Source organism: Lepisosteus oculatus, chromosome 16 (genome assembly GCF_040954835.1).
Source record: "Lepisosteus oculatus isolate fLepOcu1 chromosome 16, fLepOcu1.hap2, whole genome shotgun sequence".
NCBI lineage: Eukaryota > Metazoa > Chordata > Actinopteri > Semionotiformes > Lepisosteidae > Lepisosteus > Lepisosteus oculatus.
Window position 1 is genome coordinate 17,652,741 of NC_090711.1, and position 26,490 is coordinate 17,679,230.

The 26,490-nt window shown below is 63.4% G+C and overlaps 26 non-coding genes across 26 annotated transcripts; all 26 read left to right on the top strand.

Moving 5' to 3' along the window:
• Nucleotides 1-718: 718 nt before the first annotated feature.
• LOC138223624 (U2 spliceosomal RNA) lies at nt 719-909 on the top strand. The gene has a single exon (XR_011182016.1). It is a non-coding gene; the product is annotated as a U2 spliceosomal RNA (small nuclear RNA).
• An 817-nt stretch (nt 910-1,726) lies between these two features.
• LOC138223625 (U2 spliceosomal RNA) lies at nt 1,727-1,917 on the top strand. The gene has a single exon (XR_011182017.1). It is a non-coding gene; the product is annotated as a U2 spliceosomal RNA (small nuclear RNA).
• Nucleotides 1,918-2,734: 817 nt separating this feature from the next.
• On the top strand, nt 2,735-2,925 carry LOC138223626 (U2 spliceosomal RNA). Its single transcript, XR_011182018.1, has one exon. It is a non-coding gene; the product is annotated as a U2 spliceosomal RNA (small nuclear RNA).
• An 817-nt stretch (nt 2,926-3,742) lies between these two features.
• Nucleotides 3,743-3,933, top strand: LOC138223627 (U2 spliceosomal RNA). The gene has a single exon (XR_011182019.1). It is a non-coding gene; the product is annotated as a U2 spliceosomal RNA (small nuclear RNA).
• An 813-nt stretch (nt 3,934-4,746) lies between these two features.
• Nucleotides 4,747-4,937, top strand: LOC138223628 (U2 spliceosomal RNA). Its single transcript, XR_011182020.1, has one exon. It is a non-coding gene; the product is annotated as a U2 spliceosomal RNA (small nuclear RNA).
• An 817-nt stretch (nt 4,938-5,754) lies between these two features.
• LOC138223629 (U2 spliceosomal RNA) lies at nt 5,755-5,945 on the top strand. Its single transcript, XR_011182021.1, has one exon. It is a non-coding gene; the product is annotated as a U2 spliceosomal RNA (small nuclear RNA).
• An 817-nt stretch (nt 5,946-6,762) lies between these two features.
• Nucleotides 6,763-6,953, top strand: LOC138223630 (U2 spliceosomal RNA). The gene has a single exon (XR_011182022.1). It is a non-coding gene; the product is annotated as a U2 spliceosomal RNA (small nuclear RNA).
• An 816-nt stretch (nt 6,954-7,769) lies between these two features.
• On the top strand, nt 7,770-7,960 carry LOC138223631 (U2 spliceosomal RNA). The gene has a single exon (XR_011182023.1). It is a non-coding gene; the product is annotated as a U2 spliceosomal RNA (small nuclear RNA).
• An 817-nt stretch (nt 7,961-8,777) lies between these two features.
• On the top strand, nt 8,778-8,968 carry LOC138223632 (U2 spliceosomal RNA). Its single transcript, XR_011182024.1, has one exon. It is a non-coding gene; the product is annotated as a U2 spliceosomal RNA (small nuclear RNA).
• Nucleotides 8,969-9,785: 817 nt separating this feature from the next.
• Nucleotides 9,786-9,976, top strand: LOC138223633 (U2 spliceosomal RNA). The gene has a single exon (XR_011182025.1). It is a non-coding gene; the product is annotated as a U2 spliceosomal RNA (small nuclear RNA).
• An 817-nt stretch (nt 9,977-10,793) lies between these two features.
• On the top strand, nt 10,794-10,984 carry LOC138223634 (U2 spliceosomal RNA). Its single transcript, XR_011182026.1, has one exon. It is a non-coding gene; the product is annotated as a U2 spliceosomal RNA (small nuclear RNA).
• An 817-nt stretch (nt 10,985-11,801) lies between these two features.
• LOC138223635 (U2 spliceosomal RNA) lies at nt 11,802-11,992 on the top strand. Its single transcript, XR_011182027.1, has one exon. It is a non-coding gene; the product is annotated as a U2 spliceosomal RNA (small nuclear RNA).
• An 819-nt stretch (nt 11,993-12,811) lies between these two features.
• On the top strand, nt 12,812-13,002 carry LOC138223636 (U2 spliceosomal RNA). The gene has a single exon (XR_011182028.1). It is a non-coding gene; the product is annotated as a U2 spliceosomal RNA (small nuclear RNA).
• An 817-nt stretch (nt 13,003-13,819) lies between these two features.
• On the top strand, nt 13,820-14,010 carry LOC138223637 (U2 spliceosomal RNA). The gene has a single exon (XR_011182029.1). It is a non-coding gene; the product is annotated as a U2 spliceosomal RNA (small nuclear RNA).
• An 819-nt stretch (nt 14,011-14,829) lies between these two features.
• Nucleotides 14,830-15,020, top strand: LOC138223638 (U2 spliceosomal RNA). Its single transcript, XR_011182030.1, has one exon. It is a non-coding gene; the product is annotated as a U2 spliceosomal RNA (small nuclear RNA).
• Nucleotides 15,021-15,835: 815 nt separating this feature from the next.
• Nucleotides 15,836-16,026, top strand: LOC138223639 (U2 spliceosomal RNA). The gene has a single exon (XR_011182031.1). It is a non-coding gene; the product is annotated as a U2 spliceosomal RNA (small nuclear RNA).
• Nucleotides 16,027-16,843: 817 nt separating this feature from the next.
• LOC138223640 (U2 spliceosomal RNA) lies at nt 16,844-17,034 on the top strand. The gene has a single exon (XR_011182032.1). It is a non-coding gene; the product is annotated as a U2 spliceosomal RNA (small nuclear RNA).
• An 818-nt stretch (nt 17,035-17,852) lies between these two features.
• On the top strand, nt 17,853-18,043 carry LOC138223641 (U2 spliceosomal RNA). The gene has a single exon (XR_011182033.1). It is a non-coding gene; the product is annotated as a U2 spliceosomal RNA (small nuclear RNA).
• An 817-nt stretch (nt 18,044-18,860) lies between these two features.
• On the top strand, nt 18,861-19,053 carry LOC138223359 (U2 spliceosomal RNA). The gene has a single exon (XR_011181807.1). It is a non-coding gene; the product is annotated as a U2 spliceosomal RNA (small nuclear RNA).
• An 817-nt stretch (nt 19,054-19,870) lies between these two features.
• On the top strand, nt 19,871-20,061 carry LOC138223642 (U2 spliceosomal RNA). The gene has a single exon (XR_011182034.1). It is a non-coding gene; the product is annotated as a U2 spliceosomal RNA (small nuclear RNA).
• An 817-nt stretch (nt 20,062-20,878) lies between these two features.
• LOC138223643 (U2 spliceosomal RNA) lies at nt 20,879-21,069 on the top strand. Its single transcript, XR_011182035.1, has one exon. It is a non-coding gene; the product is annotated as a U2 spliceosomal RNA (small nuclear RNA).
• Nucleotides 21,070-21,880: 811 nt separating this feature from the next.
• On the top strand, nt 21,881-22,071 carry LOC138223644 (U2 spliceosomal RNA). Its single transcript, XR_011182036.1, has one exon. It is a non-coding gene; the product is annotated as a U2 spliceosomal RNA (small nuclear RNA).
• An 817-nt stretch (nt 22,072-22,888) lies between these two features.
• On the top strand, nt 22,889-23,079 carry LOC138223645 (U2 spliceosomal RNA). Its single transcript, XR_011182037.1, has one exon. It is a non-coding gene; the product is annotated as a U2 spliceosomal RNA (small nuclear RNA).
• An 817-nt stretch (nt 23,080-23,896) lies between these two features.
• On the top strand, nt 23,897-24,087 carry LOC138223646 (U2 spliceosomal RNA). Its single transcript, XR_011182038.1, has one exon. It is a non-coding gene; the product is annotated as a U2 spliceosomal RNA (small nuclear RNA).
• An 817-nt stretch (nt 24,088-24,904) lies between these two features.
• Nucleotides 24,905-25,095, top strand: LOC138223647 (U2 spliceosomal RNA). The gene has a single exon (XR_011182039.1). It is a non-coding gene; the product is annotated as a U2 spliceosomal RNA (small nuclear RNA).
• Nucleotides 25,096-25,913: 818 nt separating this feature from the next.
• Nucleotides 25,914-26,104, top strand: LOC138223648 (U2 spliceosomal RNA). Its single transcript, XR_011182040.1, has one exon. It is a non-coding gene; the product is annotated as a U2 spliceosomal RNA (small nuclear RNA).
• Nucleotides 26,105-26,490: the final 386 nt, after the last annotated feature.

Genomic DNA, 26,490 nt, shown 5'->3' on the forward strand with positions numbered 1-26,490 from the left:
CCATCTGTGTGTCTCTCTCTCCCCCTCCCCCTCCCCGTCTCCGTTCCCGTGCTCCCTCTGTGCACTTTCCCGCGTCTCGACTCTCTGGGCAAGCAGGCCGGCCCCCTTTTCGGCTCCCGTGCGTTTTCCCTCCAAAAAACTTAGTTTTTTCAGCCTTTTCCCAGGGAGGCAGGCGTGGCTTTTGTGTGTGTGTGTGTGTGTGTGTATGTGTGTGTGTGTGTGTGTGTGTGTCCCCGTCCTCGCAGGCGGGCCCCTTTCGACAGCCGGGCGGTTTCCCTCCAAAAAACTTAGTATATACACCTTTTCTTCCTTTTTTTCCGGCAGGCGGGCAGGCGCGCGCGTCTGTGTGTGTGTGTGTCCCCGTCCCTCCCGAGAGAGCGCTGCCCCTTGCCTCTGCCCGCAGGTGCCGACGGTCCGCTTTCGCTTGCAGCTCGCTCGGCACAGCTGCTGCTGGTGGGAGGGGCCTAAGCTAAGGAGGCCGGCCGGCTGGCGCCCCCCTGCGGCTGCGGTCGTTGTCGGGCCGTTGACAGGAGATCCAAGAGCAGGGCCCCCGCCCGGGACTGGCGGGCAGGCAGGCGAGCAAGCAGGCAGGCAAGAGAGGGGGAGAGCGGAGTCCGGGCGGCCGGCAGCCGCGTGCGGACCGGGCTCCCGAGGCGTCGGCCTGCGCCGCTGCGCGCCAGCCGGACGCCCGCGCGCCCGCCCAAGGCCGGCGTCGGGCATCGCTTCTCGGCCTTTTGGCTAAGATCAAGTGTAGTATCTGTTCTTATCAGTTTAATATCTGATACGTCCCCCATCGGGGGACCACATATTAAACGGATTTTTGGAACAGGGAGCTGGATCAGGAGCTTGCTCCGTCCTCTCCACGCATCGGCCCGGTATTGCAGCGCCTCCGGGAGCGGTGCACCACCTTCTCTCAGCGGTGAAAAGACAGACGTAGCTAGCAAGCAAGCAAGCAAGCAAGCAAGCGAGGTGGACTGGAGCTCCTTCTTCTCGGGTCTCGTCTCTCGTCCATCTGTGTGTCTCTCTCTCCCCCTCCCCCTCCCCGTCTCCGTTCCCGTGCTCCCTCTGTGCACTTTCCCGCGTCTCGACTCTCTGGGCAAGCAGGCCGGCCCCCTTTTCGGCTCCCGTGCGTTTTCCCTCCAAAAAACTTAGTTTTTTCAGCCTTTTCCCAGGGAGGCAGGCGTGGCTTTTGTGTGTGTGTGTGTGTGTGTGTGTATGTGTGTGTGTGTGTGTGTGTGTCCCCGTCCTCGCAGGCGGGCCCCTTTCGACAGCCGGGCGGTTTCCCTCCAAAAAACTTAGTATATACACCTTTTCTTCCTTTTTTTCCGGCAGGCGGGCAGGCGCGCGCGTCTGTGTGTGTGTGTGTCCCCGTCCCTCCCGAGAGAGCGCTGCCCCTTGCCTCTGCCCGCAGGTGCCGACGGTCCGCTTTCGCTTGCAGCTCGCTCGGCACAGCTGCTGCTGGTGGGAGGGGCCTAAGCTAAGGAGGCCGGCCGGCTGGCGCCCCCCTGCGGCTGCGGTCGTTGTCGGGCCGTTGACAGGAGATCCAAGAGCAGGGCCCCCGCCCGGGACTGGCGGGCAGGCAGGCGAGCAAGCAGGCAGGCAAGAGAGGGGGAGAGCGGAGTCCGGGCGGCCGGCAGCCGCGTGCGGACCGGGCTCCCGAGGCGTCGGCCTGCGCCGCTGCGCGCCAGCCGGACGCCCGCGCGCCCGCCCAAGGCCGGCGTCGGGCATCGCTTCTCGGCCTTTTGGCTAAGATCAAGTGTAGTATCTGTTCTTATCAGTTTAATATCTGATACGTCCCCCATCGGGGGACCACATATTAAACGGATTTTTGGAACAGGGAGCTGGATCAGGAGCTTGCTCCGTCCTCTCCACGCATCGGCCCGGTATTGCAGCGCCTCCGGGAGCGGTGCACCACCTTCTCTCAGCGGTGAAAAGACAGACGTAGCTAGCAAGCAAGCAAGCAAGCAAGCAAGCGAGGTGGACTGGAGCTCCTTCTTCTCGGGTCTCGTCTCTCGTCCATCTGTGTGTCTCTCTCTCCCCCTCCCCCTCCCCGTCTCCGTTCCCGTGCTCCCTCTGTGCACTTTCCCGCGTCTCGACTCTCTGGGCAAGCAGGCCGGCCCCCTTTTCGGCTCCCGTGCGTTTTCCCTCCAAAAAACTTAGTTTTTTCAGCCTTTTCCCAGGGAGGCAGGCGTGGCTTTTGTGTGTGTGTGTGTGTGTGTGTGTATGTGTGTGTGTGTGTGTGTGTGTCCCCGTCCTCGCAGGCGGGCCCCTTTCGACAGCCGGGCGGTTTCCCTCCAAAAAACTTAGTATATACACCTTTTCTTCCTTTTTTTCCGGCAGGCGGGCAGGCGCGCGCGTCTGTGTGTGTGTGTGTCCCCGTCCCTCCCGAGAGAGCGCTGCCCCTTGCCTCTGCCCGCAGGTGCCGACGGTCCGCTTTCGCTTGCAGCTCGCTCGGCACAGCTGCTGCTGGTGGGAGGGGCCTAAGCTAAGGAGGCCGGCCGGCTGGCGCCCCCCTGCGGCTGCGGTCGTTGTCGGGCCGTTGACAGGAGATCCAAGAGCAGGGCCCCCGCCCGGGACTGGCGGGCAGGCAGGCGAGCAAGCAGGCAGGCAAGAGAGGGGGAGAGCGGAGTCCGGGCGGCCGGCAGCCGCGTGCGGACCGGGCTCCCGAGGCGTCGGCCTGCGCCGCTGCGCGCCAGCCGGACGCCCGCGCGCCCGCCCAAGGCCGGCGTCGGGCATCGCTTCTCGGCCTTTTGGCTAAGATCAAGTGTAGTATCTGTTCTTATCAGTTTAATATCTGATACGTCCCCCATCGGGGGACCACATATTAAACGGATTTTTGGAACAGGGAGCTGGATCAGGAGCTTGCTCCGTCCTCTCCACGCATCGGCCCGGTATTGCAGCGCCTCCGGGAGCGGTGCACCACCTTCTCTCAGCGGTGAAAAGACAGACGTAGCTAGCAAGCAAGCAAGCAAGCAAGCAAGCGAGGTGGACTGGAGCTCCTTCTTCTCGGGTCTCGTCTCTCGTCCATCTGTGTGTCTCTCTCTCCCCCTCCCCCTCCCCGTCTCCGTTCCCGTGCTCCCTCTGTGCACTTTCCCGCGTCTCGACTCTCTGGGCAAGCAGGCCGGCCCCCTTTTCGGCTCCCGTGCGTTTTCCCTCCAAAAAACTTAGTTTTTTCAGCCTTTTCCCAGGGAGGCAGGCGTGGCTTTTGTGTGTGTGTGTGTGTGTGTGTGTATGTGTGTGTGTGTGTGTGTGTGTCCCCGTCCTCGCAGGCGGGCCCCTTTCGACAGCCGGGCGGTTTCCCTCCAAAAAACTTAGTATATACACCTTTTCTTCCTTTTTTTCCGGCAGGCGGGCAGGCGCGCGCGTCTGTGTGTGTGTGTGTCCCCGTCCCTCCCGAGAGAGCGCTGCCCCTTGCCTCTGCCCGCAGGTGCCGACGGTCCGCTTTCGCTTGCAGCTCGCTCGGCACAGCTGCTGCTGGTGGGAGGGGCCTAAGCTAAGGAGGCCGGCCGGCTGGCGCCCCCCTGCGGCTGCGGTCGTTGTCGGGCCGTTGACAGGAGATCCAAGAGCAGGGCCCCCGCCCGGGACTGGCGGGCAGGCAGGCGAGCAAGCAGGCAGGCAAGAGAGGGGGAGAGCGGAGTCCGGGCGGCCGGCAGCCGCGTGCGGACCGGGCTCCCGAGGCGTCGGCCTGCGCCGCTGCGCGCCAGCCGGACGCCCGCGCGCCCGCCCAAGGCCGGCGTCGGGCATCGCTTCTCGGCCTTTTGGCTAAGATCAAGTGTAGTATCTGTTCTTATCAGTTTAATATCTGATACGTCCCCCATCGGGGGACCACATATTAAACGGATTTTTGGAACAGGGAGCTGGATCAGGAGCTTGCTCCGTCCTCTCCACGCATCGGCCCGGTATTGCAGCGCCTCCGGGAGCGGTGCACCACCTTCTCTCAGCGGTGAAAAGACAGACGTAGCTAGCAAGCAAGCAAGCAAGCAAGCAAGCGAGGTGGACTGGAGCTCCTTCTTCTCGGGTCTCGTCTCTCGTCCATCTGTGTGTCTCTCTCTCCCCCTCCCCCTCCCCGTCTCCGTTCCCGTGCTCCCTCTGTGCACTTTCCCGCGTCTCGACTCTCTGGGCAAGCAGGCCGGCCCCCTTTTCGGCTCCCGTGCGTTTTCCCTCCAAAAAACTTAGTTTTTTCAGCCTTTTCCCAGGGAGGCAGGCGTGGCTTTTGTGTGTGTGTGTGTGTGTGTGTATGTGTGTGTGTGTGTGTGTGTCCCCGTCCTCGCAGGCGGGCCCCTTTCGACAGCCGGGCGGTTTCCCTCCAAAAAACTTAGTATATACACCTTTTCTTCCTTTTTTTCCGGCAGGCGGGCAGGCGCGCGCGTCTGTGTGTGTGTGTGTCCCCGTCCCTCCCGAGAGAGCGCTGCCCCTTGCCTCTGCCCGCAGGTGCCGACGGTCCGCTTTCGCTTGCAGCTCGCTCGGCACAGCTGCTGCTGGTGGGAGGGGCCTAAGCTAAGGAGGCCGGCCGGCTGGCGCCCCCCTGCGGCTGCGGTCGTTGTCGGGCCGTTGACAGGAGATCCAAGAGCAGGGCCCCCGCCCGGGACTGGCGGGCAGGCAGGCGAGCAAGCAGGCAGGCAAGAGAGGGGGAGAGCGGAGTCCGGGCGGCCGGCAGCCGCGTGCGGACCGGGCTCCCGAGGCGTCGGCCTGCGCCGCTGCGCGCCAGCCGGACGCCCGCGCGCCCGCCCAAGGCCGGCGTCGGGCATCGCTTCTCGGCCTTTTGGCTAAGATCAAGTGTAGTATCTGTTCTTATCAGTTTAATATCTGATACGTCCCCCATCGGGGGACCACATATTAAACGGATTTTTGGAACAGGGAGCTGGATCAGGAGCTTGCTCCGTCCTCTCCACGCATCGGCCCGGTATTGCAGCGCCTCCGGGAGCGGTGCACCACCTTCTCTCAGCGGTGAAAAGACAGACGTAGCTAGCAAGCAAGCAAGCAAGCAAGCAAGCGAGGTGGACTGGAGCTCCTTCTTCTCGGGTCTCGTCTCTCGTCCATCTGTGTGTCTCTCTCTCCCCCTCCCCCTCCCCGTCTCCGTTCCCGTGCTCCCTCTGTGCACTTTCCCGCGTCTCGACTCTCTGGGCAAGCAGGCCGGCCCCCTTTTCGGCTCCCGTGCGTTTTCCCTCCAAAAAACTTAGTTTTTTCAGCCTTTTCCCAGGGAGGCAGGCGTGGCTTTTGTGTGTGTGTGTGTGTGTGTGTGTATGTGTGTGTGTGTGTGTGTGTGTCCCCGTCCTCGCAGGCGGGCCCCTTTCGACAGCCGGGCGGTTTCCCTCCAAAAAACTTAGTATATACACCTTTTCTTCCTTTTTTTCCGGCAGGCGGGCAGGCGCGCGCGTCTGTGTGTGTGTGTGTCCCCGTCCCTCCCGAGAGAGCGCTGCCCCTTGCCTCTGCCCGCAGGTGCCGACGGTCCGCTTTCGCTTGCAGCTCGCTCGGCACAGCTGCTGCTGGTGGGAGGGGCCTAAGCTAAGGAGGCCGGCCGGCTGGCGCCCCCCTGCGGCTGCGGTCGTTGTCGGGCCGTTGACAGGAGATCCAAGAGCAGGGCCCCCGCCCGGGACTGGCGGGCAGGCAGGCGAGCAAGCAGGCAGGCAAGAGAGGGGGAGAGCGGAGTCCGGGCGGCCGGCAGCCGCGTGCGGACCGGGCTCCCGAGGCGTCGGCCTGCGCCGCTGCGCGCCAGCCGGACGCCCGCGCGCCCGCCCAAGGCCGGCGTCGGGCATCGCTTCTCGGCCTTTTGGCTAAGATCAAGTGTAGTATCTGTTCTTATCAGTTTAATATCTGATACGTCCCCCATCGGGGGACCACATATTAAACGGATTTTTGGAACAGGGAGCTGGATCAGGAGCTTGCTCCGTCCTCTCCACGCATCGGCCCGGTATTGCAGCGCCTCCGGGAGCGGTGCACCACCTTCTCTCAGCGGTGAAAAGACAGACGTAGCTAGCAAGCAAGCAAGCAAGCAAGCAAGCGAGGTGGACTGGAGCTCCTTCTTCTCGGGTCTCGTCTCTCGTCCATCTGTGTGTCTCTCTCTCCCCCTCCCCCTCCCCGTCTCCGTTCCCGTGCTCCCTCTGTGCACTTTCCCGCGTCTCGACTCTCTGGGCAAGCAGGCCGGCCCCCTTTTCGGCTCCCGTGCGTTTTCCCTCCAAAAAACTTAGTTTTTTCAGCCTTTTCCCAGGGAGGCAGGCGTGGCTTTTGTGTGTGTGTGTGTGTGTGTATGTGTGTGTGTGTGTGTGTGTGTGTGTCCCCGTCCTCGCAGGCGGGCCCCTTTCGACAGCCGGGCGGTTTCCCTCCAAAAAACTTAGTATATACACCTTTTCTTCCTTTTTTTCCGGCAGGCGGGCAGGCGCGCGCGTCTGTGTGTGTGTGTGTCCCCGTCCCTCCCGAGAGAGCGCTGCCCCTTGCCTCTGCCCGCAGGTGCCGACGGTCCGCTTTCGCTTGCAGCTCGCTCGGCACAGCTGCTGCTGGTGGGAGGGGCCTAAGCTAAGGAGGCCGGCCGGCTGGCGCCCCCCTGCGGCTGCGGTCGTTGTCGGGCCGTTGACAGGAGATCCAAGAGCAGGGCCCCCGCCCGGGACTGGCGGGCAGGCAGGCGAGCAAGCAGGCAGGCAAGAGAGGGGGAGAGCGGAGTCCGGGCGGCCGGCAGCCGCGTGCGGACCGGGCTCCCGAGGCGTCGGCCTGCGCCGCTGCGCGCCAGCCGGACGCCCGCGCGCCCGCCCAAGGCCGGCGTCGGGCATCGCTTCTCGGCCTTTTGGCTAAGATCAAGTGTAGTATCTGTTCTTATCAGTTTAATATCTGATACGTCCCCCATCGGGGGACCACATATTAAACGGATTTTTGGAACAGGGAGCTGGATCAGGAGCTTGCTCCGTCCTCTCCACGCATCGGCCCGGTATTGCAGCGCCTCCGGGAGCGGTGCACCACCTTCTCTCAGCGGTGAAAAGACAGACGTAGCTAGCAAGCAAGCAAGCAAGCAAGCAAGCGAGGTGGACTGGAGCTCCTTCTTCTCGGGTCTCGTCTCTCGTCCATCTGTGTGTCTCTCTCTCCCCCTCCCCCTCCCCGTCTCCGTTCCCGTGCTCCCTCTGTGCACTTTCCCGCGTCTCGACTCTCTGGGCAAGCAGGCCGGCCCCCTTTTCGGCTCCCGTGCGTTTTCCCTCCAAAAAACTTAGTTTTTTCAGCCTTTTCCCAGGGAGGCAGGCGTGGCTTTGTGTGTGTGTGTGTGTGTGTGTGTATGTGTGTGTGTGTGTGTGTGTGTCCCCGTCCTCGCAGGCGGGCCCCTTTCGACAGCCGGGCGGTTTCCCTCCAAAAAACTTAGTATATACACCTTTTCTTCCTTTTTTTCCGGCAGGCGGGCAGGCGCGCGCGTCTGTGTGTGTGTGTGTCCCCGTCCCTCCCGAGAGAGCGCTGCCCCTTGCCTCTGCCCGCAGGTGCCGACGGTCCGCTTTCGCTTGCAGCTCGCTCGGCACAGCTGCTGCTGGTGGGAGGGGCCTAAGCTAAGGAGGCCGGCCGGCTGGCGCCCCCCTGCGGCTGCGGTCGTTGTCGGGCCGTTGACAGGAGATCCAAGAGCAGGGCCCCCGCCCGGGACTGGCGGGCAGGCAGGCGAGCAAGCAGGCAGGCAAGAGAGGGGGAGAGCGGAGTCCGGGCGGCCGGCAGCCGCGTGCGGACCGGGCTCCCGAGGCGTCGGCCTGCGCCGCTGCGCGCCAGCCGGACGCCCGCGCGCCCGCCCAAGGCCGGCGTCGGGCATCGCTTCTCGGCCTTTTGGCTAAGATCAAGTGTAGTATCTGTTCTTATCAGTTTAATATCTGATACGTCCCCCATCGGGGGACCACATATTAAACGGATTTTTGGAACAGGGAGCTGGATCAGGAGCTTGCTCCGTCCTCTCCACGCATCGGCCCGGTATTGCAGCGCCTCCGGGAGCGGTGCACCACCTTCTCTCAGCGGTGAAAAGACAGACGTAGCTAGCAAGCAAGCAAGCAAGCAAGCAAGCGAGGTGGACTGGAGCTCCTTCTTCTCGGGTCTCGTCTCTCGTCCATCTGTGTGTCTCTCTCTCCCCCTCCCCCTCCCCGTCTCCGTTCCCGTGCTCCCTCTGTGCACTTTCCCGCGTCTCGACTCTCTGGGCAAGCAGGCCGGCCCCCTTTTCGGCTCCCGTGCGTTTTCCCTCCAAAAAACTTAGTTTTTTCAGCCTTTTCCCAGGGAGGCAGGCGTGGCTTTTGTGTGTGTGTGTGTGTGTGTGTATGTGTGTGTGTGTGTGTGTGTGTGTGTCCCCGTCCTCGCAGGCGGGCCCCTTTCGACAGCCGGGCGGTTTCCCTCCAAAAAACTTAGTATATACACCTTTTCTTCCTTTTTTTCCGGCAGGCGGGCAGGCGCGCGCGTCTGTGTGTGTGTGTGTCCCCGTCCCTCCCGAGAGAGCGCTGCCCCTTGCCTCTGCCCGCAGGTGCCGACGGTCCGCTTTCGCTTGCAGCTCGCTCGGCACAGCTGCTGCTGGTGGGAGGGGCCTAAGCTAAGGAGGCCGGCCGGCTGGCGCCCCCCTGCGGCTGCGGTCGTTGTCGGGCCGTTGACAGGAGATCCAAGAGCAGGGCCCCCGCCCGGGACTGGCGGGCAGGCAGGCGAGCAAGCAGGCAGGCAAGAGAGGGGGAGAGCGGAGTCCGGGCGGCCGGCAGCCGCGTGCGGACCGGGCTCCAGGCGTCGGCCTGCGCCGCTGCGCGCCAGCCGGACGCCCGCGCGCCCGCCCAAGGCCGGCGTCGGGCATCGCTTCTCGGCCTTTTGGCTAAGATCAAGTGTAGTATCTGTTCTTATCAGTTTAATATCTGATACGTCCCCCATCGGGGGACCACATATTAAACGGATTTTTGGAACAGGGAGCTGGATCAGGAGCTTGCTCCGTCCTCTCCACGCATCGGCCCGGTATTGCAGCGCCTCCGGGAGCGGTGCACCACCTTCTCTCAGCGGTGAAAAGACAGACGTAGCTAGCAAGCAAGCAAGCAAGCAAGCAAGCGAGGTGGACTGGAGCTCCTTCTTCTCGGGTCTCGTCTCTCGTCCATCTGTGTGTCTCTCTCTCCCCCTCCCCCTCCCCGTCTCCGTTCCCGTGCTCCCTCTGTGCACTTTCCCGCGTCTCGACTCTCTGGGCAAGCAGGCCGGCCCCCTTTTCGGCTCCCGTGCGTTTTCCCTCCAAAAAACTTAGTTTTTTCAGCCTTTTCCCAGGGAGGCAGGCGTGGCTTTTGTGTGTGTGTGTGTGTGTGTGTATGTGTGTGTGTGTGTGTGTGTGTGTCCCCGTCCTCGCAGGCGGGCCCCTTTCGACAGCCGGGCGGTTTCCCTCCAAAAAACTTAGTATATACACCTTTTCTTCCTTTTTTTCCGGCAGGCGGGCAGGCGCGCGCGTCTGTGTGTGTGTGTGTCCCCGTCCCTCCCGAGAGAGCGCTGCCCCTTGCCTCTGCCCGCAGGTGCCGACGGTCCGCTTTCGCTTGCAGCTCGCTCGGCACAGCTGCTGCTGGTGGGAGGGGCCTAAGCTAAGGAGGCCGGCCGGCTGGCGCCCCCCTGCGGCTGCGGTCGTTGTCGGGCCGTTGACAGGAGATCCAAGAGCAGGGCCCCCGCCCGGGACTGGCGGGCAGGCAGGCGAGCAAGCAGGCAGGCAAGAGAGGGGGAGAGCGGAGTCCGGGCGGCCGGCAGCCGCGTGCGGACCGGGCTCCCGAGGCGTCGGCCTGCGCCGCTGCGCGCCAGCCGGACGCCCGCGCGCCCGCCCAAGGCCGGCGTCGGGCATCGCTTCTCGGCCTTTTGGCTAAGATCAAGTGTAGTATCTGTTCTTATCAGTTTAATATCTGATACGTCCCCCATCGGGGGACCACATATTAAACGGATTTTTGGAACAGGGAGCTGGATCAGGAGCTTGCTCCGTCCTCTCCACGCATCGGCCCGGTATTGCAGCGCCTCCGGGAGCGGTGCACCACCTTCTCTCAGCGGTGAAAAGACAGACGTAGCTAGCAAGCAAGCAAGCAAGCAAGCAAGCGAGGTGGACTGGAGCTCCTTCTTCTCGGGTCTCGTCTCTCGTCCATCTGTGTGTCTCTCTCTCCCCCTCCCCCTCCCCGTCTCCGTTCCCGTGCTCCCTCTGTGCACTTTCCCGCGTCTCGACTCTCTGGGCAAGCAGGCCGGCCCCCTTTTCGGCTCCCGTGCGTTTTCCCTCCAAAAAACTTAGTTTTTTCAGCCTTTTCCCAGGGAGGCAGGCGTGGCTTTTGTGTGTGTGTGTGTGTGTGTGTGTATGTGTGTGTGTGTGTGTGTGTGTCCCCGTCCTCGCAGGCGGGCCCCTTTCGACAGCCGGGCGGTTTCCCTCCAAAAAACTTAGTATATACACCTTTTCTTCCTTTTTTTCCGGCAGGCGGGCAGGCGCGCGCGTCTGTGTGTGTGTGTGTCCCCGTCCCTCCCGAGAGAGCGCTGCCCCTTGCCTCTGCCCGCAGGTGCCGACGGTCCGCTTTCGCTTGCAGCTCGCTCGGCACAGCTGCTGCTGGTGGGAGGGGCCTAAGCTAAGGAGGCCGGCCGGCTGGCGCCCCCCTGCGGCTGCGGTCGTTGTCGGGCCGTTGACAGGAGATCCAAGAGCAGGGCCCCCGCCCGGGACTGGCGGGCAGGCAGGCGAGCAAGCAGGCAGGCAAGAGAGGGGGAGAGCGGAGTCCGGGCGGCCGGCAGCCGCGTGCGGACCGGGCTCCCGAGGCGTCGGCCTGCGCCGCTGCGCGCCAGCCGGACGCCCGCGCGCCCGCCCAAGGCCGGCGTCGGGCATCGCTTCTCGGCCTTTTGGCTAAGATCAAGTGTAGTATCTGTTCTTATCAGTTTAATATCTGATACGTCCCCCATCGGGGGACCACATATTAAACGGATTTTTGGAACAGGGAGCTGGATCAGGAGCTTGCTCCGTCCTCTCCACGCATCGGCCCGGTATTGCAGCGCCTCCGGGAGCGGTGCACCACCTTCTCTCAGCGGTGAAAAGACAGACGTAGCTAGCAAGCAAGCAAGCAAGCAAGCAAGCGAGGTGGACTGGAGCTCCTTCTTCTCGGGTCTCGTCTCTCGTCCATCTGTGTGTCTCTCTCTCCCCCTCCCCCTCCCCGTCTCCGTTCCCGTGCTCCCTCTGTGCACTTTCCCGCGTCTCGACTCTCTGGGCAAGCAGGCCGGCCCCCTTTTCGGCTCCCGTGCGTTTTCCCTCCAAAAAACTTAGTTTTTTCAGCCTTTTCCCAGGGAGGCAGGCGTGGCTTTTGTGTGTGTGTGTGTGTGTGTGTGTATGTGTGTGTGTGTGTGTGTGTGTCCCCGTCCTCGCAGGCGGGCCCCTTTCGACAGCCGGGCGGTTTCCCTCCAAAAAACTTAGTATATACACCTTTTCTTCCTTTTTTTCCGGCAGGCGGGCAGGCGCGCGCGTCTGTGTGTGTGTGTGTCCCCGTCCCTCCCGAGAGAGCGCTGCCCCTTGCCTCTGCCCGCAGGTGCCGACGGTCCGCTTTCGCTTGCAGCTCGCTCGGCACAGCTGCTGCTGGTGGGAGGGGCCTAAGCTAAGGAGGCCGGCCGGCTGGCGCCCCCCTGCGGCTGCGGTCGTTGTCGGGCCGTTGACAGGAGATCCAAGAGCAGGGCCCCCGCCCGGGACTGGCGGGCAGGCAGGCGAGCAAGCAGGCAGGCAAGAGAGGGGGAGAGCGGAGTCCGGGCGGCCGGCAGCCGCGTGCGGACCGGGCTCCCGAGGCGTCGGCCTGCGCCGCTGCGCGCCAGCCGGACGCCCGCGCGCCCGCCCAAGGCCGGCGTCGGGCATCGCTTCTCGGCCTTTTGGCTAAGATCAAGTGTAGTATCTGTTCTTATCAGTTTAATATCTGATACGTCCCCCATCGGGGGACCACATATTAAACGGATTTTTGGAACAGGGAGCTGGATCAGGAGCTTGCTCCGTCCTCTCCACGCATCGGCCCGGTATTGCAGCGCCTCCGGGAGCGGTGCACCACCTTCTCTCAGCGGTGAAAAGACAGACGTAGCTAGCAAGCAAGCAAGCAAGCAAGCAAGCGAGGTGGACTGGAGCTCCTTCTTCTCGGGTCTCGTCTCTCGTCCATCTGTGTGTCTCTCTCTCCCCCTCCCCCTCCCCGTCTCCGTTCCCGTGCTCCCTCTGTGCACTTTCCCGCGTCTCGACTCTCTGGGCAAGCAGGCCGGCCCCCTTTTCGGCTCCCGTGCGTTTTCCCTCCAAAAAACTTAGTTTTTTCAGCCTTTTCCCAGGGAGGCAGGCGTGGCTTTTGTGTGTGTGTGTGTGTGTGTGTGTGTATGTGTGTGTGTGTGTGTGTGTGTCCCCGTCCTCGCAGGCGGGCCCCTTTCGACAGCCGGGCGGTTTCCCTCCAAAAAACTTAGTATATACACCTTTTCTTCCTTTTTTTCCGGCAGGCGGGCAGGCGCGCGCGTCTGTGTGTGTGTGTGTCCCCGTCCCTCCCGAGAGAGCGCTGCCCCTTGCCTCTGCCCGCAGGTGCCGACGGTCCGCTTTCGCTTGCAGCTCGCTCGGCACAGCTGCTGCTGGTGGGAGGGGCCTAAGCTAAGGAGGCCGGCCGGCTGGCGCCCCCCTGCGGCTGCGGTCGTTGTCGGGCCGTTGACAGGAGATCCAAGAGCAGGGCCCCCGCCCGGGACTGGCGGGCAGGCAGGCGAGCAAGCAGGCAGGCAAGAGAGGGGGAGAGCGGAGTCCGGGCGGCCGGCAGCCGCGTGCGGACCGGGCTCCCGAGGCGTCGGCCTGCGCCGCTGCGCGCCAGCCGGACGCCCGCGCGCCCGCCCAAGGCCGGCGTCGGGCATCGCTTCTCGGCCTTTTGGCTAAGATCAAGTGTAGTATCTGTTCTTATCAGTTTAATATCTGATACGTCCCCCATCGGGGGACCACATATTAAACGGATTTTTGGAACAGGGAGCTGGATCAGGAGCTTGCTCCGTCCTCTCCACGCATCGGCCCGGTATTGCAGCGCCTCCGGGAGCGGTGCACCACCTTCTCTCAGCGGTGAAAAGACAGACGTAGCTAGCAAGCAAGCAAGCAAGCAAGCAAGCGAGGTGGACTGGAGCTCCTTCTTCTCGGGTCTCGTCTCTCGTCCATCTGTGTGTCTCTCTCTCCCCCTCCCCCTCCCCGTCTCCGTTCCCGTGCTCCCTCTGTGCACTTTCCCGCGTCTCGACTCTCTGGGCAAGCAGGCCGGCCCCCTTTTCGGCTCCCGTGCGTTTTCCCTCCAAAAAACTTAGTTTTTTCAGCCTTTTCCCAGGGAGGCAGGCGTGGCTTTTGTGTGTGTGTGTGTGTGTGTGTGTATGTGTGTGTGTGTGTGTGTGTGTCCCCGTCCTCGCAGGCGGGCCCCTTTCGACAGCCGGGCGGTTTCCCTCCAAAAAACTTAGTATATACACCTTTTCTTCCTTTTTTTCCGGCAGGCGGGCAGGCGCGCGCGTCTGTGTGTGTGTGTGTCCCCGTCCCTCCCGAGAGAGCGCTGCCCCTTGCCTCTGCCCGCAGGTGCCGACGGTCCGCTTTCGCTTGCAGCTCGCTCGGCACAGCTGCTGCTGGTGGGAGGGGCCTAAGCTAAGGAGGCCGGCCGGCTGGCGCCCCCCTGCGGCTGCGGTCGTTGTCGGGCCGTTGACAGGAGATCCAAGAGCAGGGCCCCCGCCCGGGACTGGCGGGCAGGCAGGCGAGCAAGCAGGCAGGCAAGAGAGGGGGAGAGCGGAGTCCGGGCGGCCGGCAGCCGCGTGCGGACCGGGCTCCCGAGGCGTCGGCCTGCGCCGCTGCGCGCCAGCCGGACGCCCGCGCGCCCGCCCAAGGCCGGCGTCGGGCATCGCTTCTCGGCCTTTTGGCTAAGATCAAGTGTAGTATCTGTTCTTATCAGTTTAATATCTGATACGTCCCCCATCGGGGGACCACATATTAAACGGATTTTTGGAACAGGGAGCTGGATCAGGAGCTTGCTCCGTCCTCTCCACGCATCGGCCCGGTATTGCAGCGCCTCCGGGAGCGGTGCACCACCTTCTCTCAGCGGTGAAAAGACAGACGTAGCTAGCAAGCAAGCAAGCAAGCAAGCAAGCGAGGTGGACTGGAGCTCCTTCTTCTCGGGTCTCGTCTCTCGTCCATCTGTGTGTCTCTCTCTCCCCCTCCCCCTCCCCGTCTCCGTTCCCGTGCTCCCTCTGTGCACTTTCCCGCGTCTCGACTCTCTGGGCAAGCAGGCCGGCCCCCTTTTCGGCTCCCGTGCGTTTTCCCTCCAAAAAACTTAGTTTTTTCAGCCTTTTCCCAGGGAGGCAGGCGTGGCTTTTGTGTGTGTGTGTGTGTGTGTGTATGTGTGTGTGTGTGTGTGTGTGTGTGTCCCCGTCCTCGCAGGCGGGCCCCTTTCGACAGCCGGGCGGTTTCCCTCCAAAAAACTTAGTATATACACCTTTTCTTCCTTTTTTTCCGGCAGGCGGGCAGGCGCGCGCGTCTGTGTGTGTGTGTGTCCCCGTCCCTCCCGAGAGAGCGCTGCCCCTTGCCTCTGCCCGCAGGTGCCGACGGTCCGCTTTCGCTTGCAGCTCGCTCGGCACAGCTGCTGCTGGTGGGAGGGGCCTAAGCTAAGGAGGCCGGCCGGCTGGCGCCCCCCTGCGGCTGCGGTCGTTGTCGGGCCGTTGACAGGAGATCCAAGAGCAGGGCCCCCGCCCGGGACTGGCGGGCAGGCAGGCGAGCAAGCAGGCAGGCAAGAGAGGGGGAGAGCGGAGTCCGGGCGGCCGGCAGCCGCGTGCGGACCGGGCTCCCGAGGCGTCGGCCTGCGCCGCTGCGCGCCAGCCGGACGCCCGCGCGCCCGCCCAAGGCCGGCGTCGGGCATCGCTTCTCGGCCTTTTGGCTAAGATCAAGTGTAGTATCTGTTCTTATCAGTTTAATATCTGATACGTCCCCCATCGGGGGACCACATATTAAACGGATTTTTGGAACAGGGAGCTGGATCAGGAGCTTGCTCCGTCCTCTCCACGCATCGGCCCGGTATTGCAGCGCCTCCGGGAGCGGTGCACCACCTTCTCTCAGCGGTGAAAAGACAGACGTAGCTAGCAAGCAAGCAAGCAAGCAAGCAAGCGAGGTGGACTGGAGCTCCTTCTTCTCGGGTCTCGTCTCTCGTCCATCTGTGTGTCTCTCTCTCCCCCTCCCCCTCCCCGTCTCCGTTCCCGTGCTCCCTCTGTGCACTTTCCCGCGTCTCGACTCTCTGGGCAAGCAGGCCGGCCCCCTTTTCGGCTCCCGTGCGTTTTCCCTCCAAAAAACTTAGTTTTTTCAGCCTTTTCCCAGGGAGGCAGGCGTGGCTTTTGTGTGTGTGTGTGTGTGTATGTGTGTGTGTGTGTGTGTGTGTGTGTCCCCGTCCTCGCAGGCGGGCCCCTTTCGACAGCCGGGCGGTTTCCCTCCAAAAAACTTAGTATATACACCTTTTCTTCCTTTTTTTCCGGCAGGCGGGCAGGCGCGCGCGTCTGTGTGTGTGTGTGTCCCCGTCCCTCCCGAGAGAGCGCTGCCCCTTGCCTCTGCCCGCAGGTGCCGACGGTCCGCTTTCGCTTGCAGCTCGCTCGGCACAGCTGCTGCTGGTGGGAGGGGCCTAAGCTAAGGAGGCCGGCCGGCTGGCGCCCCCCTGCGGCTGCGGTCGTTGTCGGGCCGTTGACAGGAGATCCAAGAGCAGGGCCCCCGCCCGGGACTGGCGGGCAGGCAGGCGAGCAAGCAGGCAGGCAAGAGAGGGGGAGAGCGGAGTCCGGGCGGCCGGCAGCCGCGTGCGGACCGGGCTCCCGAGGCGTCGGCCTGCGCCGCTGCGCGCCAGCCGGACGCCCGCGCGCCCGCCCAAGGCCGGCGTCGGGCATCGCTTCTCGGCCTTTTGGCTAAGATCAAGTGTAGTATCTGTTCTTATCAGTTTAATATCTGATACGTCCCCCATCGGGGGACCACATATTAAACGGATTTTTGGAACAGGGAGCTGGATCAGGAGCTTGCTCCGTCCTCTCCACGCATCGGCCCGGTATTGCAGCGCCTCCGGGAGCGGTGCACCACCTTCTCTCAGCGGTGAAAAGACAGACGTAGCTAGCAAGCAAGCAAGCAAGCAAGCAAGCGAGGTGGACTGGAGCTCCTTCTTCTCGGGTCTCGTCTCTCGTCCATCTGTGTGTCTCTCTCTCCCCCTCCCCCTCCCCGTCTCCGTTCCCGTGCTCCCTCTGTGCACTTTCCCGCGTCTCGACTCTCTGGGCAAGCAGGCCGGCCCCCTTTTCGGCTCCCGTGCGTTTTCCCTCCAAAAAACTTAGTTTTTTCAGCCTTTTCCCAGGGAGGCAGGCGTGGCTTTTGTGTGTGTGTGTGTGTGTGTGTATGTGTGTGTGTGTGTGTGTGTGTGTCCCCGTCCTCGCAGGCGGGCCCCTTTCGACAGCCGGGCGGTTTCCCTCCAAAAAACTTAGTATATACACCTTTTCTTCCTTTTTTTCCGGCAGGCGGGCAGGCGCGCGCGTCTGTGTGTGTGTGTGTCCCCGTCCCTCCCGAGAGAGCGCTGCCCCTTGCCTCTGCCCGCAGGTGCCGACGGTCCGCTTTCGCTTGCAGCTCGCTCGGCACAGCTGCTGCTGGTGGGAGGGGCCTAAGCTAAGGAGGCCGGCCGGCTGGCGCCCCCCTGCGGCTGCGGTCGTTGTCGGGCCGTTGACAGGAGATCCAAGAGCAGGGCCCCCGCCCGGGACTGGCGGGCAGGCAGGCGAGCAAGCAGGCAGGCAAGAGAGGGGGAGAGCGGAGTCCGGGCGGCCGGCAGCCGCGTGCGGACCGGGCTCCCGAGGCGTCGGCCTGCGCCGCTGCGCGCCAGCCGGACGCCCGCGCGCCCGCCCAAGGCCGGCGTCGGGCATCGCTTCTCGGCCTTTTGGCTAAGATCAAGTGTAGTATCTGTTCTTATCAGTTTAATATCTGATACGTCCCCCATCGGGGGACCACATATTAAACGGATTTTTGGAACAGGGAGCTGGATCAGGAGCTTGCTCCGTCCTCTCCACGCATCGGCCCGGTATTGCAGCGCCTCCGGGAGCGGTGCACCACCTTCTCTCAGCGGTGAAAAGACAGACGTAGCTAGCAAGCAAGCAAGCAAGCAAGCAAGCGAGGTGGACTGGAGCTCCTTCTTCTCGGGTCTCGTCTCTCGTCCATCTGTGTGTCTCTCTCTCCCCCTCCCCCTCCCCGTCTCCGTTCCCGTGCTCCCTCTGTGCACTTTCCCGCGTCTCGACTCTCTGGGCAAGCAGGCCGGCCCCCTTTTCGGCTCCCGTGCGTTTTCCCTCCAAAAAACTTAGTTTTTTCAGCCTTTTCCCAGGGAGGCAGGCGTGGCTTTGTGTGTGTGTGTGTGTGTGTGTGTGTATGTGTGTGTGTGTGTGTGTGTGTCCCCGTCCTCGCAGGCGGGCCCCTTTCGACAGCCGGGCGGTTTCCCTCCAAAAAACTTAGTATATACACCTTTTCTTCCTTTTTTTCCGGCAGGCGGGCAGGCGCGCGCGTCTGTGTGTGTGTGTGTCCCCGTCCCTCCCGAGAGAGCGCTGCCCCTTGCCTCTGCCCGCAGGTGCCGACGGTCCGCTTTCGCTTGCAGCTCGCTCGGCACAGCTGCTGCTGGTGGGAGGGGCCTAAGCTAAGGAGGCCGGCCGGCTGGCGCCCCCCTGCGGCTGCGGTCGTTGTCGGGCCGTTGACAGGAGATCCAAGAGCAGGGCCCCCGCCCGGGACTGGCGGGCAGGCAGGCGAGCAAGCAGGCAGGCAAGAGAGGGGGAGAGCGGAGTCCGGGCGGCCGGCAGCCGCGTGCGGACCGGGCTCCCGAGGCGTCGGCCTGCGCCGCTGCGCGCCAGCCGGACGCCCGCGCGCCCGCCCAAGGCCGGCGTCGGGCATCGCTTCTCGGCCTTTTGGCTAAGATCAAGTGTAGTATCTGTTCTTATCAGTTTAATATCTGATACGTCCCCCATCGGGGGACCACATATTAAACGGATTTTTGGAACAGGGAGCTGGATCAGGAGCTTGCTCCGTCCTCTCCACGCATCGGCCCGGTATTGCAGCGCCTCCGGGAGCGGTGCACCACCTTCTCTCAGCGGTGAAAAGACAGACGTAGCTAGCAAGCAAGCAAGCAAGCAAGCAAGCGAGGTGGACTGGAGCTCCTTCTTCTCGGGTCTCGTCTCTCGTCCATCTGTGTGTCTCTCTCTCCCCCTCCCCCTCCCCGTCTCCGTTCCCGTGCTCCCTCTGTGCACTTTCCCGCGTCTCGACTCTCTGGGCAAGCAGGCCGGCCCCCTTTTCGGCTCCCGTGCGTTTTCCCTCCAAAAAACTTAGTTTTTTCAGCCTTTTCCCAGGGAGGCAGGCGTGGCTTTTGTGTGTGTGTGTGTGTGTGTGTATGTGTGTGTGTGTGTGTGTGTGTGTCCCCGTCCTCGCAGGCGGGCCCCTTTCGACAGCCGGGCGGTTTCCCTCCAAAAAACTTAGTATATACACCTTTTCTTCCTTTTTTTCCGGCAGGCGGGCAGGCGCGCGCGTCTGTGTGTGTGTGTGTCCCCGTCCCTCCCGAGAGAGCGCTGCCCCTTGCCTCTGCCCGCAGGTGCCGACGGTCCGCTTTCGCTTGCAGCTCGCTCGGCACAGCTGCTGCTGGTGGGAGGGGCCTAAGCTAAGGAGGCCGGCCGGCTGGCGCCCCCCTGCGGCTGCGGTCGTTGTCGGGCCGTTGACAGGAGATCCAAGAGCAGGGCCCCCGCCCGGGACTGGCGGGCAGGCAGGCGAGCAAGCAGGCAGGCAAGAGAGGGGGAGAGCGGAGTCCGGGCGGCCGGCAGCCGCGTGCGGACCGGGCTCCCGAGGCGTCGGCCTGCGCCGCTGCGCGCCAGCCGGACGCCCGCGCGCCCGCCCAAGGCCGGCGTCGGGCATCGCTTCTCTCGGCCTTTTGGCTAAGATCAAGTGTAGTATCTGTTCTTATCAGTTTAATATCTGATACGTCCCCCATCGGGGGACCACATATTAAACGGATTTTTGGAACAGGGAGCTGGATCAGGAGCTTGCTCCGTCCTCTCCACGCATCGGCCCGGTATTGCAGCGCCTCCGGGAGCGGTGCACCACCTTCTCTCAGCGGTGAAAAGACAGACGTAGCTAGCAAGCAAGCAAGCAAGCAAGCAAGCGAGGTGGACTGGAGCTCCTTCTTCTCGGGTCTCGTCTCTCGTCCATCTGTGTGTCTCTCTCTCCCCCTCCCCCTCCCCGTCTCCGTTCCCGTGCTCCCTCTGTGCACTTTCCCGCGTCTCGACTCTCTGGGCAAGCAGGCCGGCCCCCTTTTCGGCTCCCGTGCGTTTTCCCTCCAAAAAACTTAGTTTTTTCAGCCTTTTCCCAGGGAGGCAGGCGTGGCTTTTGTGTGTGTGTGTGTGTGTGTGTGTATGTGTGTGTGTGTGTGTGTGTGTCCCCGTCCTCGCAGGCGGGCCCCTTTCGACAGCCGGGCGGTTTCCCTCCAAAAAACTTAGTATATACACCTTTTCTTCCTTTTTTTCCGGCAGGCGGGCAGGCGCGCGCGTCTGTGTGTGTGTGTGTCCCCGTCCCTCCCGAGAGAGCGCTGCCCCTTGCCTCTGCCCGCAGGTGCCGACGGTCCGCTTTCGCTTGCAGCTCGCTCGGCACAGCTGCTGCTGGTGGGAGGGGCCTAAGCTAAGGAGGCCGGCCGGCTGGCGCCCCCCTGCGGCTGCGGTCGTTGTCGGGCCGTTGACAGGAGATCCAAGAGCAGGGCCCCCGCCCGGGACTGGCGGGCAGGCAGGCGAGCAAGCAGGCAGGCAAGAGAGGGGGAGAGCGGAGTCCGGGCGGCCGGCAGCCGCGTGCGGACCGGGCTCCCGAGGCGTCGGCCTGCGCCGCTGCGCGCCAGCCGGACGCCCGCGCGCCCGCCCAAGGCCGGCGTCGGGCATCGCTTCTCGGCCTTTTGGCTAAGATCAAGTGTAGTATCTGTTCTTATCAGTTTAATATCTGATACGTCCCCCATCGGGGGACCACATATTAAACGGATTTTTGGAACAGGGAGCTGGATCAGGAGCTTGCTCCGTCCTCTCCACGCATCGGCCCGGTATTGCAGCGCCTCCGGGAGCGGTGCACCACCTTCTCTCAGCGGTGAAAAGACAGACGTAGCTAGCAAGCAAGCAAGCAAGCAAGCAAGCGAGGTGGACTGGAGCTCCTTCTTCTCGGGTCTCGTCTCTCGTCCATCTGTGTGTCTCTCTCTCCCCCTCCCCCTCCCCGTCTCCGTTCCCGTGCTCCCTCTGTGCACTTTCCCGCGTCTCGACTCTCTGGGCAAGCAGGCCGGCCCCCTTTTCGGCTCCCGTGCGTTTTCCCTCCAAAAAACTTAGTTTTTTCAGCCTTTTCCCAGGGAGGCAGGCGTGGCTTTTGTGTGTGTGTGTGTGTGTGTGTGTATGTGTGTGTGTGTGTGTGTGTGTCCCCGTCCTCGCAGGCGGGCCCCTTTCGACAGCCGGGCGGTTTCCCTCCAAAAAACTTAGTATATACACCTTTTCTTCCTTTTTTTCCGGCAGGCGGGCAGGCGCGCGCGTCTGTGTGTGTGTGTGTCCCCGTCCCTCCCGAGAGAGCGCTGCCCCTTGCCTCTGCCCGCAGGTGCCGACGGTCCGCTTTCGCTTGCAGCTCGCTCGGCACAGCTGCTGCTGGTGGGAGGGGCCTAAGCTAAGGAGGCCGGCCGGCTGGCGCCCCCCTGCGGCTGCGGTCGTTGTCGGGCCGTTGACAGGAGATCCAAGAGCAGGGCCCCCGCCCGGGACTGGCGGGCAGGCAGGCGAGCAAGCAGGCAGGCAAGAGAGGGGGAGAGCGGAGTCCGGGCGGCCGGCAGCCGCGTGCGGACCGGGCTCCCGAGGCGTCGGCCTGCGCCGCTGCGCGCCAGCCGGACGCCCGCGCGCCCGCCCAAGGCCGGCGTCGGGCATCGCTTCTCGGCCTTTTGGCTAAGATCAAGTGTAGTATCTGTTCTTATCAGTTTAATATCTGATACGTCCCCCATCGGGGGACCACATATTAAACGGATTTTTGGAACAGGGAGCTGGATCAGGAGCTTGCTCCGTCCTCTCCACGCATCGGCCCGGTATTGCAGCGCCTCCGGGAGCGGTGCACCACCTTCTCTCAGCGGTGAAAAGACAGACGTAGCTAGCAAGCAAGCAAGCAAGCAAGCAAGCGAGGTGGACTGGAGCTCCTTCTTCTCGGGTCTCGTCTCTCGTCCATCTGTGTGTCTCTCTCTCCCCCTCCCCCTCCCCGTCTCCGTTCCCGTGCTCCCTCTGTGCACTTTCCCGCGTCTCGACTCTCTGGGCAAGCAGGCCGGCCCCCTTTTCGGCTCCCGTGCGTTTTCCCTCCAAAAAACTTAGTTTTTTCAGCCTTTTCCCAGGGAGGCAGGCGTGGCTTTTGTGTGTGTGTGTGTGTGTATGTGTGTGTGTGTGTGTGTGTGTCCCCGTCCTCGCAGGCGGGCCCCTTTCGACAGCCGGGCGGTTTCCCTCCAAAAAACTTAGTATATACACCTTTTCTTCCTTTTTTTCCGGCAGGCGGGCAGGCGCGCGCGTCTGTGTGTGTGTGTGTCCCCGTCCCTCCCGAGAGAGCGCTGCCCCTTGCCTCTGCCCGCAGGTGCCGACGGTCCGCTTTCGCTTGCAGCTCGCTCGGCACAGCTGCTGCTGGTGGGAGGGGCCTAAGCTAAGGAGGCCGGCCGGCTGGCGCCCCCCTGCGGCTGCGGTCGTTGTCGGGCCGTTGACAGGAGATCCAAGAGCAGGGCCCCCGCCCGGGACTGGCGGGCAGGCAGGCGAGCAAGCAGGCAGGCAAGAGAGGGGGAGAGCGGAGTCCGGGCGGCCGGCAGCCGCGTGCGGACCGGGCTCCCGAGGCGTCGGCCTGCGCCGCTGCGCGCCAGCCGGACGCCCGCGCGCCCGCCCAAGGCCGGCGTCGGGCATCGCTTCTCGGCCTTTTGGCTAAGATCAAGTGTAGTATCTGTTCTTATCAGTTTAATATCTGATACGTCCCCCATCGGGGGACCACATATTAAACGGATTTTTGGAACAGGGAGCTGGATCAGGAGCTTGCTCCGTCCTCTCCACGCATCGGCCCGGTATTGCAGCGCCTCCGGGAGCGGTGCACCACCTTCTCTCAGCGGTGAAAAGACAGACGTAGCTAGCAAGCAAGCAAGCAAGCAAGCAAGCGAGGTGGACTGGAGCTCCTTCTTCTCGGGTCTCGTCTCTCGTCCATCTGTGTGTCTCTCTCTCCCCCTCCCCCTCCCCGTCTCCGTTCCCGTGCTCCCTCTGTGCACTTTCCCGCGTCTCGACTCTCTGGGCAAGCAGGCCGGCCCCCTTTTCGGCTCCCGTGCGTTTTCCCTCCAAAAAACTTAGTTTTTTCAGCCTTTTCCCAGGGAGGCAGGCGTGGCTTTTGTGTGTGTGTGTGTGTGTGTGTGTATGTGTGTGTGTGTGTGTGTGTGTCCCCGTCCTCGCAGGCGGGCCCCTTTCGACAGCCGGGCGGTTTCCCTCCAAAAAACTTAGTATATACACCTTTTCTTCCTTTTTTTCCGGCAGGCGGGCAGGCGCGCGCGTCTGTGTGTGTGTGTGTCCCCGTCCCTCCCGAGAGAGCGCTGCCCCTTGCCTCTGCCCGCAGGTGCCGACGGTCCGCTTTCGCTTGCAGCTCGCTCGGCACAGCTGCTGCTGGTGGGAGGGGCCTAAGCTAAGGAGGCCGGCCGGCTGGCGCCCCCCTGCGGCTGCGGTCGTTGTCGGGCCGTTGACAGGAGATCCAAGAGCAGGGCCCCCGCCCGGGACTGGCGGGCAGGCAGGCGAGCAAGCAGGCAGGCAAGAGAGGGGGAGAGCGGAGTCCGGGCGGCCGGCAGCCGCGTGCGGACCGGGCTCCCGAGGCGTCGGCCTGCGCCGCTGCGCGCCAGCCGGACGCCCGCGCGCCCGCCCAAGGCCGGCGTCGGGCATCGCTTCTCGGCCTTTTGGCTAAGATCAAGTGTAGTATCTGTTCTTATCAGTTTAATATCTGATACGTCCCCCATCGGGGGACCACATATTAAACGGATTTTTGGAACAGGGAGCTGGATCAGGAGCTTGCTCCGTCCTCTCCACGCATCGGCCCGGTATTGCAGCGCCTCCGGGAGCGGTGCACCACCTTCTCTCAGCGGTGAAAAGACAGACGTAGCTAGCAAGCAAGCAAGCAAGCAAGCAAGCGAGGTGGACTGGAGCTCCTTCTTCTCGGGTCTCGTCTCTCGTCCATCTGTGTGTCTCTCTCTCCCCCTCCCCCTCCCCGTCTCCGTTCCCGTGCTCCCTCTGTGCACTTTCCCGCGTCTCGACTCTCTGGGCAAGCAGGCCGGCCCCCTTTTCGGCTCCCGTGCGTTTTCCCTCCAAAAAACTTAGTTTTTTCAGCCTTTTCCCAGGGAGGCAGGCGTGGCTTTTGTGTGTGTGTGTGTGTGTGTGTGTATGTGTGTGTGTGTGTGTGTGTGTCCCCGTCCTCGCAGGCGGGCCCCTTTCGACAGCCGGGCGGTTTCCCTCCAAAAAACTTAGTATATACACCTTTTCTTCCTTTTTTTCCGGCAGGCGGGCAGGCGCGCGCGTCTGTGTGTGTGTGTGTCCCCGTCCCTCCCGAGAGAGCGCTGCCCCTTGCCTCTGCCCGCAGGTGCCGACGGTCCGCTTTCGCTTGCAGCTCGCTCGGCACAGCTGCTGCTGGTGGGAGGGGCCTAAGCTAAGGAGGCCGGCCGGCTGGCGCCCCCCTGCGGCTGCGGTCGTTGTCGGGCCGTTGACAGGAGATCCAAGAGCAGGGCCCCCGCCCGGGACTGGCGGGCAGGCAGGCGAGCAAGCAGGCAGGCAAGAGAGGGGGAGAGCGGAGTCCGGGCGGCCGGCAGCCGCGTGCGGACCGGGCTCCCGAGGCGTCGGCCTGCGCCGCTGCGCGCCAGCCGGACGCCCGCGCGCCCGCCCAAGGCCGGCGTCGGGCATCGCTTCTCGGCCTTTTGGCTAAGATCAAGTGTAGTATCTGTTCTTATCAGTTTAATATCTGATACGTCCCCCATCGGGGGACCACATATTAAACGGATTTTTGGAACAGGGAGCTGGATCAGGAGCTTGCTCCGTCCTCTCCACGCATCGGCCCGGTATTGCAGCGCCTCCGGGAGCGGTGCACCACCTTCTCTCAGCGGTGAAAAGACAGACGTAGCTAGCAAGCAAGCAAGCAAGCAAGCAAGCGAGGTGGACTGGAGCTCCTTCTTCTCGGGTCTCGTCTCTCGTCCATCTGTGTGTCTCTCTCTCCCCCTCCCCCTCCCCGTCTCCGTTCCCGTGCTCCCTCTGTGCACTTTCCCGCGTCTCGACTCTCTGGGCAAGCAGGCCGGCCCCCTTTTCGGCTCCCGTGCGTTTTCCCTCCAAAAAACTTAGTTTTTTCAGCCTTTTCCCAGGGAGGCAGGCGTGGCTTTTGTGTGTGTGTGTGTGTGTGTGTATGTGTGTGTGTGTGTGTGTGTGTGTCCCCGTCCTCGCAGGCGGGCCCCTTTCGACAGCCGGGCGGTTTCCCTCCAAAAAACTTAGTATATACACCTTTTCTTCCTTTTTTTCCGGCAGGCGGGCAGGCGCGCGCGTCTGTGTGTGTGTGTGTCCCCGTCCCTCCCGAGAGAGCGCTGCCCCTTGCCTCTGCCCGCAGGTGCCGACGGTCCGCTTTCGCTTGCAGCTCGCTCGGCACAGCTGCTGCTGGTGGGAGGGGCCTAAGCTAAGGAGGCCGGCCGGCTGGCGCCCCCCTGCGGCTGCGGTCGTTGTCGGGCCGTTGACAGGAGATCCAAGAGCAGGGCCCCCGCCCGGGACTGGCGGGCAGGCAGGCGAGCAAGCAGGCAGGCAAGAGAGGGGGAGAGCGGAGTCCGGGCGGCCGGCAGCCGCGTGCGGACCGGGCTCCCGAGGCGTCGGCCTGCGCCGCTGCGCGCCAGCCGGACGCCCGCGCGCCCGCCCAAGGCCGGCGTCGGGCATCGCTTCTCGGCCTTTTGGCTAAGATCAAGTGTAGTATCTGTTCTTATCAGTTTAATATCTGATACGTCCCCCATCGGGGGACCACATATTAAACGGATTTTTGGAACAGGGAGCTGGATCAGGAGCTTGCTCCGTCCTCTCCACGCATCGGCCCGGTATTGCAGCGCCTCCGGGAGCGGTGCACCACCTTCTCTCAGCGGTGAAAAGACAGACGTAGCTAGCAAGCAAGCAAGCAAGCAAGCAAGCGAGGTGGACTGGAGCTCCTTCTTCTCGGGTCTCGTCTCTCGTCCATCTGTGTGTCTCTCTCTCCCCCTCCCCCTCCCCGTCTCCGTTCCCGTGCTCCCTCTGTGCACTTTCCCGCGTCTCGACTCTCTGGGCAAGCAGGCCGGCCCCCTTTTCGGCTCCCGTGCGTTTTCCCTCCAAAAAACTTAGTTTTTTCAGCCTTTTCCCAGGGAGGCAGGCGTGGCTTTGTGTGTGTGTGTGTGTGTGTGTGTGTATGTGTGTGTGTGTGTGTGTGTGTCCCCGTCCTCGCAGGCGGGCCCCTTTCGACAGCCGGGCGGTTTCCCTCCAAAAAACTTAGTATATACACCTTTTCTTCCTTTTTTTCCGGCAGGCGGGCAGGCGCGCGCGTCTGTGTGTGTGTGTGTCCCCGTCCCTCCCGAGAGAGCGCTGCCCCTTGCCTCTGCCCGCAGGTGCCGACGGTCCGCTTTCGCTTGCAGCTCGCTCGGCACAGCTGCTGCTGGTGGGAGGGGCCTAAGCTAAGGAGGCCGGCCGGCTGGCGCCCCCCTGCGGCTGCGGTCGTTGTCGGGCCGTTGACAGGAGATCCAAGAGCAGGGCCCCCGCCCGGGACTGGCGGGCAGGCAGGCGAGCAAGCAGGCAGGCAAGAGAGGGGGAGAGCGGAGTCCGGGCGGCCGGCAGCCGCGTGCGGACCGGGCTCCCGAGGCGTCGGCCTGCGCCGCTGCGCGCCAGCCGGACGCCCGCGCGCCCGCCCAAGGCCGGCGTCGGGCATCGCTTCTCGGCCTTTTGGCTAAGATCAAGTGTAGTATCTGTTCTTATCAGTTTAATATCTGATACGTCCCCCATCGGGGGACCACATATTAAACGGATTTTTGGAACAGGGAGCTGGATCAGGAGCTTGCTCCGTCCTCTCCACGCATCGGCCCGGTATTGCAGCGCCTCCGGGAGCGGTGCACCACCTTCTCTCAGCGGTGAAAAGACAGACGTAGCTAGCAAGCAAGCAAGCAAGCAAGCAAGCGAGGTGGACTGGAGCTCCTTCTTCTCGGGTCTCGTCTCTCGTCCATCTGTGTGTCTCTCTCTCCCCCTCCCCCTCCCCGTCTCCGTTCCCGTGCTCCCTCTGTGCACTTTCCCGCGTCTCGACTCTCTGGGCAAGCAGGCCGGCCCCCTTTTCGGCTCCCGTGCGTTTTCCCTCCAAAAAACTTAGTTTTTTCAGCCTTTTCCCAGGGAGGCAGGCGTGGCTTTGTGTGTGTGTGTGTGTGTGTGTGTATGTGTGTGTGTGTGTGTGTGTGTCCCCGTCCTCGCAGGCGGGCCCCTTTCGACAGCCGGGCGGTTTCCCTCCAAAAAACT